This window comes from Lolium perenne, chromosome 7 (genome assembly GCF_019359855.2).
Source record: "Lolium perenne isolate Kyuss_39 chromosome 7, Kyuss_2.0, whole genome shotgun sequence".
Lineage (NCBI taxonomy): Eukaryota > Viridiplantae > Streptophyta > Magnoliopsida > Poales > Poaceae > Lolium > Lolium perenne.
In genome coordinates, this window is record NC_067250.2 from 129,092,052 (window position 1) to 129,112,392 (window position 20,341).

Below are 20,341 nucleotides of genomic sequence, written 5' to 3' on the forward strand. Positions count from 1 at the left end.
AACGTATCTGCGTACATGAGGTTTATGCTGCTTCCTCCATCTATGAACACACGTGACACGTCGAATCCTGCGATTACTGCTGGAAGGGTCATCGATGATTGCCCTGGTCGTGGAACTTGAGGTGGATGGTCTTCTTGGGTGAATCCGATGTCCTGTCCCGACCAATTCAGATACTCGATCGTTGGTGGAGGCACCTTTTCTGCCATGAACACTTGTCGCGAAATCACCTTTTGAGCCATATTCGAGGGCCTGCCCTTCTGGATCATCGCCACCGCTCCGTTTGTATCGATGTATCGACCGTTGATTGGGTTTGCCGCCAGTTGCAACAAATGTCGATTTTCATCGGTAATTGCGGGTGGAGGTGGAAGGTGAATCTCACTCCTTGGCCCCTGCGGGTTCCCCCTATTTGTTGCCTGTGCATTGGCATATGCTGTGTGCCGGTGCAACGCTTGAAAAGTTTGACAGTCCTTCTGAAGGTGGCCTGACTACCTTTTTCCCTCATTGTCGAGATAAAAATGCATCTGACATGGTCCATTAAAGAGATCGTCGGGTGATATATTGTATGGCCTCTGGAACTTTGGTCGATTATTTTGTCTGCTAGAACTTGGCGCGTCGCGCTATTCGTTGCTTCTCTGATAATCCTCCCGATTATTTCCACCACTGTTTCCTCGGAATCCGGCCCCACCTGGCCGGGATTGTCGTAGTCTGCGTACGGACGAGAATATCGTCGCCTATTTTGATTATTGTTTCTGTTGCGGTCCTCTTCGGGTGACCTGTGCCGTTTATTATCCACAACATCTTCTCCATCTGCCCAGCGATTCGCTATGTCCATGAGTTATGCGATTGTTTTCGGGTTGGATCTACCCAAGTCCTCGATGAAGTCTTTTCGCTGAATTCCCGCGACAAACGCATCTATCGCCCTTTCATCGGATACGTTTTCAGCAGAATCTTTATGATATTCCATCGCTGGATGTATGTCCTCATTGGTTCACCATATTTTTGCTTCAGGCCCTTAGCTGCTCTATGGATGCAGGCTTTTTGCACGTGGAACAGAAATTCTTTATGAATAACTCCTCGAAAGTTTCCCAGCTGTCGATGGATCCTGCTGGTAGCTTTTTTATCCATGATCTTGCGGCTCCACTAAGATGCACTTGAACGCTCTGCATAGTTGTTGCTCTTGATCCACCCAACAGTTTTACTGTTTCTAGGAAATCAATTATCCAATCTTCGGGATCTTGCAGGCCATCGAACTTTTTATAACCATCTGGCAACTTAAAGCCAGAAGGGACCCGTGTGTTCTGCGAACTCGTCGAGTGAAGCAGGGGAGTCCACACATATCCTCTTCCTCGACTTCTGGTGAATATCGCCTGGATCTATTTTCCCGTGCTCTGTCTACTCTATCTTGAGCTTCTGTATTCCTCGCCATGTCTGCTCGTGGAGGGTCTCGTACCACCGTGGCGGGTCGAGGAATATTTCGTCTTGGAGCGCTTTTAGGTTGTGGTGTACTAGGTCCTGCAAACGCTGTTCCCATGACTCCAACTTCTGTCATGGCCATCTGATACAGTGCTTCTCTCGGGTCTCCAACTGGAGGCTTTGACGCTAGTATAAAGGCTTGAGCCCCCATATACCCCGCTTCCGGTGTTTTGGGGATAATGTTCCCTCTTGTGTCTATCGACATAAAGGACATGTCGAGGTTCTGGATCAAGTGCTCCCGCTCATGCTCGGGTATATGCTGCAGGCGAGATCTTCCTCTATCGCGCGCTGCTCTGTGGTTATCATTGAAAGGACGAGATGTCGCCTAGAGGGGGGTGAATAGGCGTTTAAAAACTCTTGCGGATTTTGCTTGTAAGAATGCGGAATTAAACTAACGTTTAGTTTACAAGCACAACTCCTAAATATGCTAGGCTCAACTAAGTGCAACAATAACAACTAGAGCTAAGCAAGATAGGCACAAGATATATGAAGCACAAGTGATAGCAAGATATATGTACTTCCAGCACGATGGCTATCACAAGGAAAGTAAGCTCGGGTATAGAAATAACCGAGGCACGCGGAGACGAGGATGTATTCCTGTGTTCCCTTCCTTTGCAAGAAGGTACGTCACGTTTGGAGGAGTGGAGGTCCCACGAAGGATTCCCCAACGCCACGAAGGCTCACCCTATTCTCCGAGCCACACCCACGAAGGATAACGGCCCTTTCCTTATGGTTAGTTTTTCCTCCACTCCGGAGATGGCAAGCTCCACAACCACTTCACAAGCTCCACGAAGGAGAAGTCCGGGCCTCTTCACAATCTTCCTTGAAGATATCACCGGAGCACCAACCGCCAAGCCAACAAGGAGGTCTCCCTCCAAGAGTAACAAGCTCACGGTCTCTCACTCGAACTAATCGTGGTGGAGAGCTCAACACTATGCAATGATGCAAAGCAAGAACACTAGAGGTGTTCAAATCCTTCACACTCAAATCGCACCAAAGCAACAAATGCTAGGATGAGATTAGAGAGGAAGAATAAAGAGGAAATCAACAAATGACTCCAAGATCTAGATCTAAAGAGTTCCCCTCACTTAGAGGAGAGATGGATTGGTGGGGATTGTAGATCTAGATCTCCTCTCTTAGATCCCTCAAGAATGAGCAAGAATCATGGGGGGAATCAAGAGATAGGGCAAGTTCTTCAAAGTCAACAATGGAGGAGAGAGAGTGGAAGAACTTATTTTGCCCAAGGTGGAAGAAGGCCTATTTATAGCCCAAGCCGAAATGTAACCGTTGGGGAAAAAGTCAGGCTGAGAAAACTGACCATTTGAGGCAAAGTCGAGCAACCAGGTAGCTGACCCGTTAGTACCAAGCCACATACCGGGCTGCCCGGTAGCAGCACCCGGTTGACCGTGCTGGCTGCCGAAATGCCTGGCAGCAGCACCCGGCAAGCCGTGCTAGAGACCGGGCTCACCAAGAGGCTGGGCCGGTCGTCACCACACCCGGTTGGCCGGGCCAAATGCTGGCCCGCACGGTAGCAGCGCTCGGTAGGCCGGGATGGCTGCCGGACTGACCGGCAGCAGCACCCGGTGGACCGGGCCAGATACCAGAATTCGGGACTCTGAAAACCTTTTCTTTTTCTTAAAAATAGAAAATGCTCCCGAACTCCGATTGACATGAAACCAATTTTGTTGGAAACATAACGACAAATAGAAACGTCAAGAAACGGTGAAGGCGTCCAAACTCGAAAATGGTGAAGGATATTTTTAGATGATTTTAGAGAGGGAGTCTCCCACCGTCAAGAAACAGTGAAGGCGTCCAAACTCGTAAACGCAATAGAAGATGCATGCGAATTCCGTTTTCGATGAACTTGGGCTTGTTGTAAAGCTAGCAACAAGCTCAAGAACCTCACACAGAGAAACACCAAGAAGCAATAGGGATATGCAAAGTATGCAAAAGATTGAGCTCCTTTGAGACGATGCGATCAAGTTACCCAACCGAAAGCCCCTCTTGATAGTGTGGCTATCTATCCTATAATTCGGTCTCCCAACATCCACCTTGAGACCGGTAAAAGGAAAACCTAGCAAGGCCATACCTTTGCCTTGTGTATTCCGCTTGATCTTGATGATGATGCTTCATGCTTCATTCAAGCCGGAAAGCCTCACTTGATCATTGTTCCTTTGTGAAGACTCACAAATGCTCCCCCATACACCATGATGGGAAAGCTCCATTGATGAACATCTTCACATGTACATTATCACCAAATGGACGGCAAGCTTCAAGCATATGATCCTCTCAAGATGCTCAACTTGAACTTACCCAACTCAACCTTGATGACGATCACAACTTGATGTCATCCTCTCATGGGCTATATGAGATCTCCCTCTTGATGCATGCCCATGGAAAGATACCTAACCCACATAGACAACGCAAGGGCACATATTTGATGGGTTAGTTCATAAAGCATAATTGACACGGCTTACCATACCACATGACTTCACGTGGCACATTCTTCATGCTTCATGTGTTGACCAAACTTGAATCTATTCTTCACTCTTTGTATTGGTCAACCTTGTATCTTCTCATGCTCTATCATACTATCTTGAGGTGTATAAAGAATTCTTCATTTGTTTGCATGCTCTAAATATTAGTCAACCATAGCTTAACTTATGAGACTATCATGACACCGACTTAGAGCCATAACTTGAATTCTTCACTTGGAATCAAGCTCTCAAGATCTTGATCATTCATTGCTTATCACATAAGCTAGAGCATGGCTAATATTGAGTTCCACATAAGAACTCCATCTTCATTTCTTTTTCTTGAGAATATCACATATATATCTTCAAATCGATGATCTTGATTCCAATACACAAGGTATATCTTTATCTTCATGGCATCCATACTTGAATCCAACACATGGAATACAAGTAGTACCTATGGAATATTCCTTCATATAAACTCAATGAAAACATTAGTCCATAGGGGTTGTCACTAATTACCAAAACCACACATAGGGGCAATATACCCTTACAATCTCCCCCATTTTGGTAATTGATGACAACCACAATAAGAGAGTTTATATAATGAATATTAGAAACAAGTATGCAACTTATCCGAGAATAAGTTGTATACAAGAGGTTGTATTTGATATGGTCAAGTAACACAAAGCTACTATCAACAACAACTTGGTCCAACAATTACGAGATATGAGTGCATGAAAAAGAACAAATAAACCAAGCACTCATAAATCTTCTTTACCAACACCATTAAAATCAAAAGAATAAGAAGATGGTTGGCAAAGAACAAGGATATCAAGATGATGGATTAACGCTCTCATGTACATACGTTTCTAAAGTGGACAAGATGATCCATAAAGAAACATGCACACACAAGAGGTTAATAAAATAAATAAGACATGATATCCAAGATGAAGTCATAAAGTATACTAAAGGATGTTTGCTTGAAAGCATATATAGCCTATGGCTCCAATTTTCACTTATGGTATATGAATGAACTTCACTCAAGAAAATCTCAAAAACATCACAACTAACAATAAGGGAAGTAACGCTAGTTGGAATGTTTTGAGAAAGGCAACAAGTATCACAAAATAGGAATTTATTTCATAATTTCATCAATATTTCTCATAAGAATTCTTTGAGGAATTGATATGCAATAAATTGCTAGAGAGCATATTTGGGATAGATGAATCATAAACATGATTTATATATATTCCTATTGTATGCATCTTCTCAAATTACTCAAATGTACAATAAGAAGTTTTTTTTAAATGATTTTTTTCAAGAACCACAATATTTTCGAAATAAAGAATTTCATGCCAAGATGCAACTTACAAGAGGTTGAATGTTATATGTGTATGCATGAATAAGATACTTGTTACCGAGATAGCAATGGCATGATGTAGTAGATAAGAGTTCATCGATCATCCTAGCTTGACTCCATTTTTCATATGGTGACAACACCTTTCTTATAGATGAGACAAGCCTCCATTGCATCTCCAATGTACCTAAAACAACATTCAAGTACATCTTGGTCCCCAAACTTATTGGGTCCAAAATGGTTAGACTAACCACAATACATAGGATACACTCCATATCAATATGTGCATATTTATAGATGAAGTTGGAATTTCATGCACATCTTAGCCATTTAGGATTTGATGGAGTATACCCTATATAATGTATCAAAGAAAGCAAGCATGCTACAAGTATAAACAAATTACATATAAGCATGCACAAAGACTTTAAAGATCCAAGAAAGATACACTTTGGACAAAACACCAAATGAATTCAAAAAGGCATAAAGGTGTGACCAAACAAATTTGTTGTCCAAATTATATCAAAGAAGCAAATCACAAAATATTTGTTCAACAAAGTTCAACAAATGAACTAAGAAGAAACCATTGAGAATAAAGGATGAAATAAATCAAACATGCTCAAAGATTTATCTGATTCAAACAAATAAAACATAGAAGAAGGAATGAGATAGCAAACTCCCAAAAGAGCAAGGTTCGAATAAATAAACCAAACTCTCTAAACTTTTCACGATGGCACAATGTATCCTAAAGAAAGGTTTGTCTTCCAAAACAAATACTTGATATGAATCAAAAGAATTTATCAAAATATTTTTCAAAGGGACATGGAAGACACATGGGAGCAACAAAGATTTCTTGGAAATAAAATAAGGCAATAAGAAGCAATCCAAGGTGAAGGTGATCCATAAATTTAACCACATACAAGGTTATCAATTGTCAAAGACAATGAGAATATTGGAATTAACTTCCGGTGGTATATCAACAAGGATAGTAAGGATCAACTTCACAATAAAAGGCATAGGATAAGTATATAGAATTAAGCACTATGCACGGATGAAGATTCTTGATAGCTTCAACTAGTCAAACAATCACGCACGACAATGATTAGAATAACTTGAAGCAAACGGTGTCCCAAATAAGATATAGAGATATGTATTTGAGGAAAACCGTAGCAAGAATTTCTTACTCAATCAAGAATCCATAAGATGAGCAATAAAAGCTTTTTAATAGAAGTGGAGCTTGTTTGAGCAAACATGTCACCTAGGAACAAGATAATTAAGAGCATCAACTCTAAGTGGCATAACCTCATATGTTCACATTTTCTAGGCTTGTGATATGTACAAAACATATTACTCCCCCATAATGTGATAAAACATTTCTTCTAAACAAGAGGCAACTAAAATTTGACTAGAGATGATTAATGGACATTTAGAATTTGAATTTCTCATGAGTATGACACACCACATAGTGACTAGATAATCTTCCAATATCAATACTAAGTGGTGGTACCCATGTACACACATTTTAAATAAAGAGAGATGCACAAGGCATATCACTCCCCCAAAATGGGATGTTCCATTAATCACTCAAAGAGAGCCAAATAAGATATATTCAAGATGTATTAGGCACAAAACAATACACAAGTATATGATGAGTCAAACAAACATACTTGAATACACAAGATAGGCAAGTAAGACAGAACACATACAAACACATATTTGGTACAAAACCAAACATGCAAAGGGGCAAGTAACTTACAATAAATATGATGAGTTCAAGTATAAGTTACCACAAAGAGGAACATTGGATATAAGATATAGATGATAATCCATACGACTTGGCTTGGTCAAAATATAATATATGAAGATCCCTTAATTCTTCATGAAATAGCCAATGCCCTCCACATACACCTATTGATCAAGTTTGAGCTTGTTGGTCCCCAACCAAGTTGGGTCCTAAGAGGTTAGTCACAGTAGGCTTGGCAATCCAAATGGTTCTTTTCTTGAAACCACTTTGAGTTCCAACAAACTTGGCAAACACATTGCCGTTCTTATCCTTTCCAAGAGAGTAATCATCATTAATAATGATAGGGTTAGATAAGGTACCGTTTAAGCATGAAGAGGCAAAGTGCCCCTTCTCACGACATAAGTAGCAAGCGTTCCCCTTTCTCTTCTTTATTGATTTCTTTTCTTGGGGAACTTTATCTTGATTCTCCTTGGGAAATGGCCCATCTTCAACTTGAGGTCGAGCTTGAGCTTGACCTTGATCTTGTGGCCGTTTCCCTTGTTGCTTCTCACTCAAGTGCTTCTTCTTCTTTAATGGGCATGATCTAACATGGTGCCCTTCAACCTTGCACTTGAAGCAAACCAACTTGGTCGGTTTCTTGACATAATCTTGGCCCTTCTTCTTGTTGCTCTTGCTCTTGGACTTGTTCTTGTTATTGGAGTTGAATCCAAGTCCACTCTTGTCACTGGGGGATTGTTGCACACTCAACATCTTGTCAAGTGCGGATTTCCCTTCATGACGTTTTTCCAAGTCTTTCTTCAAAGAAAGGACTTGGGCCTTGAGCTCTTTGATTTCCTCTACATGGTTAGTAGAAATACAAGTACTAGAGAAAGTAGAAGCTTCATTGTTAGAGCAACAAGGCAAAGCAAGTAATCCAACATAAGGTGTATGACTAGTTTGACTAGATGAATTACTAGGACTAGCACAAGACAATATAGCATTTTGAGTAGAGGTTGTGCTAATGTCCATGTGAGGCTCACAAGATGTTACCTTAGTGATACTTGCCTCAAGAGCTAACTTTATCTCATCATAGGAAATTAGAAGATCATCATGAGAGCCCGAGAGTTTTTTATGACTTTCTTCCAATTCCCTATAATTGCTAGTTAGCAACTCAAGTTGAGCCCTTAGCTCAACATTCTCCTTTAATATAGATGCTTCACAAGAAGTAGAGTTAGTAGGACAAGCATCATTAATAGATTTTTCTTTTTAAAGCACATAAGATTCTATTTCTTGCTTAAGACCTTGAGTTATGCACCTTTCATTTTTCAGCTCTTGTCTTAGGAGATTGAATCTCCGTTTATCATCATTCATATGATATTCTAATTCCTCGATGGACTCATTTCTTTCTTTGAGTGTGTCCATCAAGTAATCGAATTTGACAAGAGCATCACCACGAAGGGTGCATCTAACAAAAAGTAGTTCCCTAAGCATAGCGTTATCATCATCATTATCATCATCATCACTCTCATCATTAGAAGATGTGTTGGGATTCAAGGTAGGAGTTACCTTTGGTCCCTTTGCCATAAGGCACATGTGCATATCGGAGGATGACGACGAATGTAACATCCCAAATTTCAAATAAAGGAAGAAGAAGAATTCCAGAGATCCAAAATTTAGAACCAACAAAAACTTTTATTTTGCATATAGTGCCATGCATAGGACTTGTGCATTTTGAGTGATATGCCATGATGATTGTTATATTGTGTATATGATGAACTCCAAAACCCTAGAGTGATCAAGTGATGATCACCAAACAAATAAATCAAAAAGAGAAAGAAGTCAAATATTAATAAAATCTTAAAAACCCTAACATATGGTCTATGTCATTTTTGTAAATTTGACCCTAGACCCATTTGATCTTCACCAATACTTGTAATATGATATTCAAGAGTAATTACAACTTTGAGAATCAAGGATATACCATTTAAATCAAATTCAACAATTAAAATGGGATCACATGAGATAATGGTCATTTCTGACTTTTATATTCTGGTCACCACTTTGAGCCTCTCTATTTCAAAATTTCTAAACCAAACAAATCCTATTCTTTGCATGTCATCCAAGTACTCATCAAGGTGAACATTTTCTATAAAGACCATCACCCCAAATTCTTTTTGGATCAAGACTTAGGATCAATCAAAGATGAGACTTTGAATCAAATGCAAGATTCCCAATTTTCAAAATGTGATCAAACCATGCCAAGTCTTGACCATCACTTGACCTAGCCATACTCCCCTGACCCAACCCTACCTAGCCCATGCAAGAAATCAACATGGACATGACCAGAACATGGCTGGCCATGGCCATGCCGATCCCGTTCCACCTCGACACCCTCCCCTCTCATCTCTGCCTCTCCACTCCTCACCACCTTGCCAAACACGAAGCCCTTGATCTCCTGGATTCACCCGTACGCGCCATTGACCGCGAGGACGACGACAGGACCCGGACGACGCGCGCCCAGTACGTCCCAGGTACGCCGCGAGCGGCATGGGCGACGTCACCGCGCACGGACGCGCGCGACACGGCCACGCGGCGCTCGCCGTACCCCGACCAAGCCCGCGCGCCCTGGTACCTCCCTCGCCACGCGGAGCTCGCCGGACACGCTCGCGTCATGCCTTGGCGACCACGGCCGCCGGAGAGGACGAGCGCGCCCGCCATTGCCGCGCCAGTACATGCACGGTCCCGACCACCCTACGCGTCCCCTTGCCGCGCCGTTCACGCTCATAGCTTCGCCGTGACATCGTGAACACGACCGCGTCGCCGCCTAGCTCTCTAGACCCCCGGAGAAGCCGCGCCCTTGTCGACCTCGCCGCAGCACCACGGCCACCATCGCGCCTATAAAAGGAGGCCTCGCCTCGACCATCTCTTCACACCATCACCCTCCCCTCTCCTTCCTCGACCGCCTCAGCACCTCACCATGCTCGATTAGCCACCAGAAGCTCCCAATTGCAAGATCGCCGCCGCCCACAGTAGCCGACGATCGCCGGAGAAGGACGCCGCCCCTGGAGCTGCCGCCGGTACCAGGAGCTTCGCCGTCGTCCACAACTTCACCGCGCACACTGACCTACCCTAGCTGGAGCCACGGTGAGCCTCCGACCCCCTACCTAAGCCGCCGGCGAGCCCCTCTCTCGTCGTCGACGACGATGGATGTGCGCCGTTAGATCCTATTCTAATCCGACGCACCTCGTTGATCCATACCGCTTCGGGCGTTATGAGTCTCTGACGAGTGGAGCCCACTGTCAGGCGGCCCGCGCGTGCACAGATGCGTGGTGGGCTGGCCTTGGGCCGTTTTAAACGTTTGAGCCCAGTTAGTTTTCCCGCCGGCCTTTTTAATTCAAACTTCGTTTAATAAATTTAGTTTGAATTCAATACTGAACACAACTTTAAAAATTCATAGAATCTGTTTGGCTTGGCCAAATTTAACAAAATTTATATATTTGGAAAGCTAGTAAAAAGATCTACATTATGCCACTGGTCTCACTTCGAGATCTGTTGTGGAAATAATATGATAAAAATAAGAAGGCAGGGACTTTTTCATATTCAAATAATTATTAAAAATCAACCAAAATAGATATTTAATTAATTCCAACTCCAATAGCTCACATTTGACTTACACTAATTGTTTCTGCAAGAAAATGGTGTGGTCACTTTGCATGATCATGCCCTAGTTTAATTAATGGACAATATGGCTAGTTTAGTTAAGTGATATTGTCCAAAACTATTATGTAAATCATATGAAGTATTTTACTTCATTTAAATCTTGACCCAAATGAATTCATGAGATGTTTGCACCCCTGGTCCAAACACTCCTATATGAATATTTGGGGATTTAAATCATTTGTGGAATTATAAAATGGTATGAGGTAATCTACCTCATTTAAATCATTTTCTCAAATGATGATAATGAATGTTTGACTTAGGTCAATAGGAATTCATGTATGATTATTTGAGAAGTTAAATCTTAAGAAGATTTCAATGAGAGAAAATTATTTTTCTCAAGAATTAAATGGAAATTGTGAATTACATATGTAATGAGAAGAAATTACTTTTCCTTAATAAAGAAAACCAATGCACCTAATTATTTTATGTGTGTGCTTAGCATAGTTTGTGTGAAGCAATGATGTGCTTAGCATAGCTTTTGAGCTTGTTTAGTGATTATACCTCGTATTCAAATTTAGACGCTAGCACCGGAGATTACCAAGAGGAAGGAGAATTCTACCCAGAAGAGGACGAAGAAAACCTAGAGAACTACCAAGGCAAGATAATACTCTTGCAAAGTGCAAAGCTCTCCTTGGGCAAGGCACCATGATTCTTACCTTTCTTCATACAATCCTATCTTATATTTACACCATACAAGTTTTACTTGTTGTGTTTTCAAAGAATGATTGAATTTGGTCTAGGGAACAAGATTACTAGAGTAGCAAGGTAGTCTTATAAATAGCAAAGCAATGTAGCACCCCTCATGATTAGTGCTAGTGCTAAAATACTAAAATTTGACTACTCTAGATGGGAACTTAAGACTTGTTGAATTTGAAACCTTGGAATGATGAAACATTCCATTGAATGATTTGAGGTTGAATGTGAACAAGAGAAGATAGTGATTTTTGATGAAAACCTGATATTGGTTTGAATGTGATACCTTTCCAATTTTTGAGTACCCCCACAATACCTGATTATGGGTAGGGCTTAGCTGGAAGTTTATAGATTTTAGTATGAGTTCCCTCTGAACACACATCATAGGGGTTATGCTGAGGCTGCCTCCGTTGTTACGAAATGATGTGAATTGAGGTGAATTGTACGGCCAAGCCACTGCAGGTTCCAGTGTTAACAGTTGGTTTTCACTGGGAGGCCAAGCTCATGGGGAGAGGTGCTCATACTAGGATTTGTAAGTGAAAGGTTATGGTTGATGATCCGCGTACTGTGTTACGATGATTCGGAGTTTTTCCGACGGATGAAATCAAATGTTGTGGCACAAGTGTGCAACCTCTGCAGAGTGTAAATCTATTCGAATAGCCGTGTCCACGGTTACGGACGGTTGGAAAGGCCATACAGTTTCCGGTGTCAGAATTTTGAAAACCTTAGTGAATGTGAATGGTGATTTGGTGACTTGTTGGAATTACAACCAATGTTGTGGGAATGACACTAATGTTCCCACTTGAGTTAGTTAGCACATGATCAAATACTTGTGAACTAAAATATGGCTTATGCAAATTAAACTAGAACTTAGCACTTTTACTCCAAGAGTTGGCATTTTACATTAGTATTAGTTTGCAAGTACTTAAAGTACTTACGGCTTTGTCCCTGGCTATTCAAATGGCCAGAGTACGACGATGAACAGAACTATCACGAGGATGACCAGCAGGACGCCTACGACAACTAGGGGTTTCTAACGTCAAAAGTTGGCCTGTGGACTAGAGAGTCCATCTATCGTTACGCTTCCGCTATGTATGAACTTGTGTATGTATGTTGATTGAGAGATCAACTATTTATGTAAGATGAATCATGTGATTCAATATTGTAAGACATTATGGATTGTAATAAATAATGACTGTGATATTCGACTATTATGCCTCGCAACAACATTATCCTGGGATTGCGATGAATGACATAATAGGCATCCGGACCTAAAAATCCGGGTGTTGACAAGTTGGTATCAGAGCCATTATTTGACCTTAGAAAACCTTAGTTAGAATGGGCGTTCATAAAAACCTAACTTTGAAATCAAAATGAAGAGAATATTTATGAAAAGTTATTCATATTCTTGTCTTGGAGGCTTTTTCGAAATTTGAAAAATCATGCTCGTGCTTATTATGTTACTTAAAATTTTGCCACACTTGTTCAAATCTCTAACTTACTCTCCCAATTCACTTTCAGATGGAGCCCAACGCACCCGTCAACACCAAGTTTTATCAACTTGGTAACGGAGGCAGCTTGATTTTCGAGCACGATCTCACCGCGGTCTCGAACTTTCTGGGGCACCTCCAGCCCGAGTTCCATGGGATCCAGGTGAATGATCAGACTGGCGGCGAGATGCAATGGATCATTACTGCAGATCTGAGGGGAAACATGGAGTCTCCCACCTCAGCGAGAATCCTGTTCTCTTTCCGTGAGAGCAACTGGCTCGATGGGCTTGCACGCGGCCTGCAGGAGGCACTGGCACGCCTCTGCGGACAGAACGCAGTGCGCCTGCTTGCGTCCCGTTTCGCTCACCTAGTGAAGCGTGATGCCGCAGGAGTACCCATGGCTCTGCAGTCTCACCCTGAGTTGAGGCACCACGCCGAGCATCTAGACTTCATGCTGTATCATACTCAGCAGGATCTGGATAACGCTCGGATGTACGCGAACCAGACTCACCTCGCACTGGCCACTCATGGCGATGCTATCAAGATGTTGTCCAGGGACCGCAACAAGCTTCGCCTGCGGTGTGCGAAGAAGGATGTCACTATCACGCGCCTTCGCGCTCAGATAGCATCACTTGAGACCACGGTGAAGGCCCAGGAGGAGCAGCTGCAGGAGATGGAGGAAGACGAAGCCGGTATTGATATTCAGGGAGGAGGAGCCTTCCTGAGTGACGATGACGACTTCGAGGAGGACGAGTTCACTGAGGAGGAGGATTACGCGTTCCTGGAGCCAGGACCTGATGATGTCATTCCCATCGACATTGAGGATGAGGGTAGCCACACCTGAGCACTGATGTAGGCATGAGTTGTATCCCGACATTTGTATCGTAGCATGTGAAATGGTTCTTAAAACCATTGGAGTGTTGAACTGTTAGTTTGTAAGGTGTTATGTGGAATGAATGAATGAATGTTTGTGTGTGTCATCCAAAGCATTCAAGTTTTTACAAGTTTTTGAACTCATTCAAAATAAACCATAGAATTTCCCTCTTATCTTATCATTTTCTGTATATTCAGATGGCCCCTCCCAATCGCAACAACAACGATGGCATGATGCAACTGCTGCAAACCCTGCTTCAAGACAGGGAGACTGAAAGGGCTGAACGTCAAGCCAACATTGCAGCACTGCAAAACCTTGCTAACCAAGGCCATGGAAATCATGATCATCCCGGATCCAAACTCAAGAACTTCCAGAATACCAACCCGCCGGTGTTCAGCAAGACTGAATAACCCCTCGACGCCGATGACTGGCTCCAGACTATGGAGAACAACTTGGAGGTCGCCGGAGTCGAAGCCAATGAGAGGGTTCTGTTTGCAACCCGCTACCTTGCCGGACCAGCCCGAGCCTGGTGGACCAGCACCCGTGCCATGAACGGAGGTCAAGTCATGACTTGGGCAGATTTCAAGCTCAAGTTCAGCAAGTACCATGTGCCCCCGGGTCTTATCAAGAAGATGCGGGATGAATTCCGCGAACTCAAGCAAGGACGGATGACGGTGGTAGAATACCGCGACAGGTTCCTCACACTGTCAAGGTACGCCCCCGATGAGACTGACACCACTGAGAAAAGGCAAGAGAGATTCCTGAATGGACTGCATGATGAGACGCAGACTGTCCTAGTCAACATCCCCTTTGCTGACCTTGAAGCCCTTGTTGACTCCGCCATTCAGATGGAAGGAAAGTTGAACCAAGCCAATGAGAACCGCAAACGCCGCATGATGCACCAGAGTGGGCCCAGCAATACTCCCAAGTATCGCCCCAGCTCAAGCGGAGGTTTTGCCCCCAAAAACAACAAGCCCCAGATGCAGACTTCACGCCCCGGATTTCAGAACCGGAGTGGAAACCCCAGGCCACGAGGCCATTCTAACCACAACCCCAATTACCAGAGCAACACCAACCACTTCAACCGTGCCCCAATGAGAGCCCCCAACCCCAACAACAACAACACCAACACCGCTCCAAGGACTGGGAGCAACGCCATTCCCGTCGCAACCAAGGACAAGTCCACCATCACTTGCTATGAGTGTGGTGTAGTGGGACACTACTCCAACGAGTGCCCCAAGAGACTCGCCAAGCTCGCCGGCAACACCGCTGCACCTGTTCAGCAGCAACGCCACGTCTCCACCGGAAAGAAGTTCGCCCCCAACAACCCCAATAACCGCAACGGTCGTCTCTTCCACATGAACGCTGAAGAAGCTCAGGAAGCACCAGATGTTGTACTGGGTATGTTTCCTATCAACTCAGTACCTGCCAGAGTGTTGTTTGATTCCGGAGCATCTCATTCTTTTGTCACTGAAGACTTTGCATCAACAAGTAAAATTCAACCTCTCAGTTTGAAACATGTCATGATAGTTCAAATCCCCGGATCAACCACTAAAGCAAGAAAATTTTGTAAAAATGTACCCATCAGAATACATGAAGTAGATTTCTATGCCAACCTGATAATTCTGGGAACCAAAGGTTTGGAAATAGTGCTGGGAATGGATTGGATGGCCAAGCATCATGGAATGATTGACTGTGCCAAGAAAGCCATCACCATGACCAGTAGCACCGGTATCATAGTAGAACATGTCTCTGAACTGCTACCCAGAAAATTACCTGCAACCAGAGTGTAGCCAAGCCAACCTTGGATCAGATCAGGGTCGTTTGTCGATATCCTGATGTGTTTCCGGATGGTTTACCCGGTATGCCCCCAGATCGGGATATCGAGTTTATCATCGAGTTAATCCCCGGAACCGGACCTATAGCCCAGAGAGCCTATAGCATGAACCCAGCAGAGCTAGTGGAGCTGAAGAAGCAATTGGATGAACTGTTAGCCAAAGGTCTGATTCGACCAAGTGCGTCACCTTGGAGATCCCCAGTTTTATTCGTGGATAAGAAGGATGGTGCCAGTCGTTTATGTACGGACTATCGTAAGCTTAACGATGTCACCATCAAGAACAAATACCCCTTGCCAAAGATAGAAGACCTGTTTGACCAGCTGACCGGTGCCGTAGTATTCTCAAAGATTGATCTCAGGACTGGATACCACCAGCTGAAGATTCGTGCATCGGACATTCCCAAAACTGCCTTTACCACCAGATATGGATTGTATGAGTACAATGTCATGTCATTTGGATTGACCAATGCCCCCGCTTATTTCATGAATCTCATGAATAAGATCTTCATGAACTTTCTGGATAAGTTTGTTGTTGTTTTCATCGATGACATTCTAATCTACTCCAAGTCTGAGGAAGAACATGAGCAACACCTAGAAGCTGTCTTGGAAACCCTTAGAGAGCATAAGCTGTATGCTAAGTTCAGCAAATGTGAGTTTTGGCTGAAGGAAGTAGGATACCTGGGACATATCTTGTCTGCAGGAGGAATTGCCGTCGATCCCGCCAAGATCAAGACTGTTGCAGAATGGAAAGCCCCAACCACCCAGACCGAGGTCCGCGCTTTCCTTGGATTAGCCGGATATTACCGCAGATTTGTAGAAGGCTTTTCGAGCATCGCTCGACCAATGACCCAACTGCTGAAGAAGGACAAGAAGTTCGAATGGACTGACAAATGTGAGGAGAGTTTCCAACAACTCAAGCTTAGACTGACCTCAGCCCCAATTCTAATCATGCCGGATATCACCAAACCCTTTGACGTTTACTGCGATGCATCCAAGATTGGTCTCGGATGTGTGCTTATGCAAGAAGGCAAAGTGATATCTTATCTGTCCCGGCAACTGAAGCAGCATGAGCAGAACTACCCAACCCATGACCTCGAGCTCGCAGCCGTAGTTTTAGCACTGAAGGTGTGGCGTCATTGCCTCATGGGTAATCGCTGCGAGATCTAATCGGATCACAAGAGCCTGAAGTATATCTTTACCCAGAAGGAGCTGAATATGAGGCAAAGAAGATGGTTAGAATTAATCAAAGATTATGATATGAAGATTCACTACCACCGCGGCAAGGCCAATGTGGTAGCGGATGCATTGAGTAGACTGCCGTGTCAGTTAAACTCAATGATAGCCGAAGAACAACCCAGCCTATACCAGGAATTTGAACAGTTTAGAATGGAGTTAGTCAGTGAAGGATTCCTAGCCAGCATGGAGCTACAGCCCACCTTGATTGGTCAGATCAAGGAAGCTCAGAAGGGAAATGCCAGCATTGATGGAATCAAGACCCAGATAGCCGCCGGAAAGGCACCGGGATTCACCGTAGATGAAGAAGGAGTTCTGTGGTACAACGGACGCATGTGTGTACCGTCGGACTCAGAATTGAAGCAAGTGATTCTGAAGGAAGCCCGTGACACCTTATACTCTATTCACCCCGGAGGTACCAAGATGTATCAAGATCTGAAGGAACAATTCTGGTGGCATGGAATGAAGAGGGAGATCGGAAGCTACATCGCTAAGTGTGATATCTGTCAGCGAGTCAAGGCCGACCATCAGCGACCCGCAGGACTGCTGCAACCACTACAGATTCCAGAATGGAAGTGGGACTCGGTAGGAATGGACTTTATCACAGGGTTGCCCAAATCCAGCAAAGGAAATGACTCCATATGGGTAGTTGTTGATAGATTGACCAAGGTAGCCCATTTCATCGCTGTCAAGACCACCTACCAAGGCCCAAAGCTAGTTGAGCTGTACATTTCCAAAATAGTCGCCCTGCACGGAACCCCGAAGTCAATAGTGTCAGATAGAGGATCACAATTCACCTCGAGATTCTGGCAGAAGGTGCATGAAGGACTAGGAACCCGCCTGAATTTCAGCACCGCCTATCACCCGCAGACCGATGGACAGACCGAGAGAGTCAACCAGATATTGGAGGACATGCTGAGAGCCTGTGTATTGGAATATGGATCCAAGTGGGAAGACTGCCTGCCTTACGCAGAATTCTCTTACAACAACAGTTATCAAGCCAGTTTACAGATGGCCCCCTTTGAAGCTCTGTACGGAAGGAAGTGCCGTACCCCCCTGAATTGGTCAGAAGTCGGAGAAAGTCAAGTCTTTGAACCTGATGTTCTTCGTGAAGCTGAAGAGAAGGTGCACAAGATCCGAGAATACCTCAAGACGGCGCAATCAAGGCAGAAGAGTTACGCCGACAAGAGACGCCGAGAGATGACCTTTGACATCGGAGATTTTGTCTATCTCAAAGTATCCCCCCTGAAAGGAATGCATCGATTTCAGCTGAAAGGAAAGCTTGCATCCCGATACGTCGGACCCTTCAAAGTTCTAAGTCGCCGAGGAGAAGTATCTTATCAACTGGAGTTGCCTGAAGAAATGTCGGCTGTGCACGACGTGTTTCACATCTCACTCCTTCGGAAGTGCCTTGAAGTCCCTGAGAAGACCGAAGTGTTCAAGAACATCGATCACCGTTCGGTGGATATCAACCAAGATCTGACATACCGAGAAGTGCCAATTCGCATCTTGGAAGAAGCATACAGAACCACCCGCACCCGAAGCATCAAGTTTCTGAAGATACAGTGGAGCAATCATACCGAAGATGAAGCCACTTGGGAGCGAGAAGAAGACATGAAGAAGGAATACCCAGATCTCTTTAGCACCTAATTTTCTTTAAGATCTCGGGACGAGATCTTTTGTAAGGGGGAAGGGTTTGTAACATCCCAAATTTCAAATAAAGGAAGAAGAAGAATTCCAGAGATCCAAAATTTAGAACCAACAAAAACTTTAATTTTGCATATAGTGCCATGCATAGGACTTGTGCATTTTGAGCGATATGCCATGATGATTGTTATATTGTGTATATGATGAACTCCAAAACCCTAGAGTGATCAAGTGATGATCACCAAACAAATAAATCAAAAAGAGAAAGAAGTCAAATATTAATAAAATCTTAAAAACCCTAACATATGGTCTATGTCATTTTTGTAAATTTGACCCTAGACCCATTTGATCTTCACCAATACTTGTAATATGATATTCAAGAGTAATTACAACTTTGAGAATCAAGGATATACCATTTAAATCAAATTCAACAATTAAAATGGGATCACATGAGATAATGGTCATTTCTGACTTTTATATTCTGGTCACCACTTTGAGCCTCTCTATTTCAAAATTTCTAAACCAAACAAATCCTATTCTTTGCATGTCATCCAAGTACTCATCAAGGTGAACATTTTATGTAAAGACCATCACCCCAAATTCTTTTTGGATCAAGAGTTAGGATCAATCAAAGATGAGACTTTGAATCAAATGCAAGATTCCCAATTTTCAAAATGTGATCAAACCATGCCAAGTCTTGACCATCACTTGACCTAGCCATACTCCCCTGACCCAACCCTACCTAGCCCATGCAAGAAATCAACATGGACACGACCAGAACATGGCTGGCCATGGCCATGCCGATCCCGTTCCACCTCGACACCCTCCCCTCTCATCTCTGCCTCTCCACTCCTCACCACCTTGCCAAACACGAAGCCCTTGATCTCCTGGATTCACCCGTACGCGCCATTGACCGCGAGGACGACGACAGGACCCGGACGACGCGCGCCCAGTACGTCCCAGGTACGCCGCGAGCGGCATGGGCGACGTCACCGCGCACGGACGCGCGCGACACGGCCACGCGGCGCTCGCCGTACCTCGCCGTACCCCGACCAAGCCCGCGCGCCCTGGTACCTCCCTCGCCACGCGGAGCTCGCCGGACACGCTCGCGTCATGCCTTGGCGACCACGGCCGCCAGAGAGGACGAGCGCGCCCGCCATTGCCGCGCCAGTACATGCACGGTCCCGACCACCCTACGCGTCCCCTTGCCGCGCCGTTCACGCTCATAGCTTCGCCGTGACGTCGTGAACACGACCGCGTCGCCGCCTAGCTCTCTAGACCCCCAGAGAAGCCGCGCCCTTGTCGACCTCGCCGCAGCACCACGGCCACCATCGCGCCTATAAAAGGAAGCCTCGCCTCGACCATCTCTTCACACCATCACCCTCCCCTCTCCTTCCTCGACCACCTCAGCACCTCACCATGCTCGATTAGCCACCAGAAGCTCCCAATTGCAAGATCGCCACCGCCCACAGTAGCCGACGATCGCCGGAGAAGGACGCCGCCCTTGGAGCTGCCGCCGGTACCAGGAGCTTCGCCGTCGTCCACAACTTCACCGCGCACACTGACCTACCCTAGCTGGAGCCACGGTGAGCCTCCGACCCCCTACCTGAGCCGCCGGCGAGCCCCTCTCTCGCTGTCGACGACGATGGATGTGCGTCGTTAGATCCTATTCTAATCCGACGCACCTCGTTGATCCATACCGCTTCGGGCGTTATGAGTCTCTGACGAGTGGAGCCCACTGTCAGGCGGCCCACGCGTGCACAGATGCGTGGTGGGCTGGCCTTGGGCCGTTTTAAACGTTTGAGCCCAGTTAGTTTTCT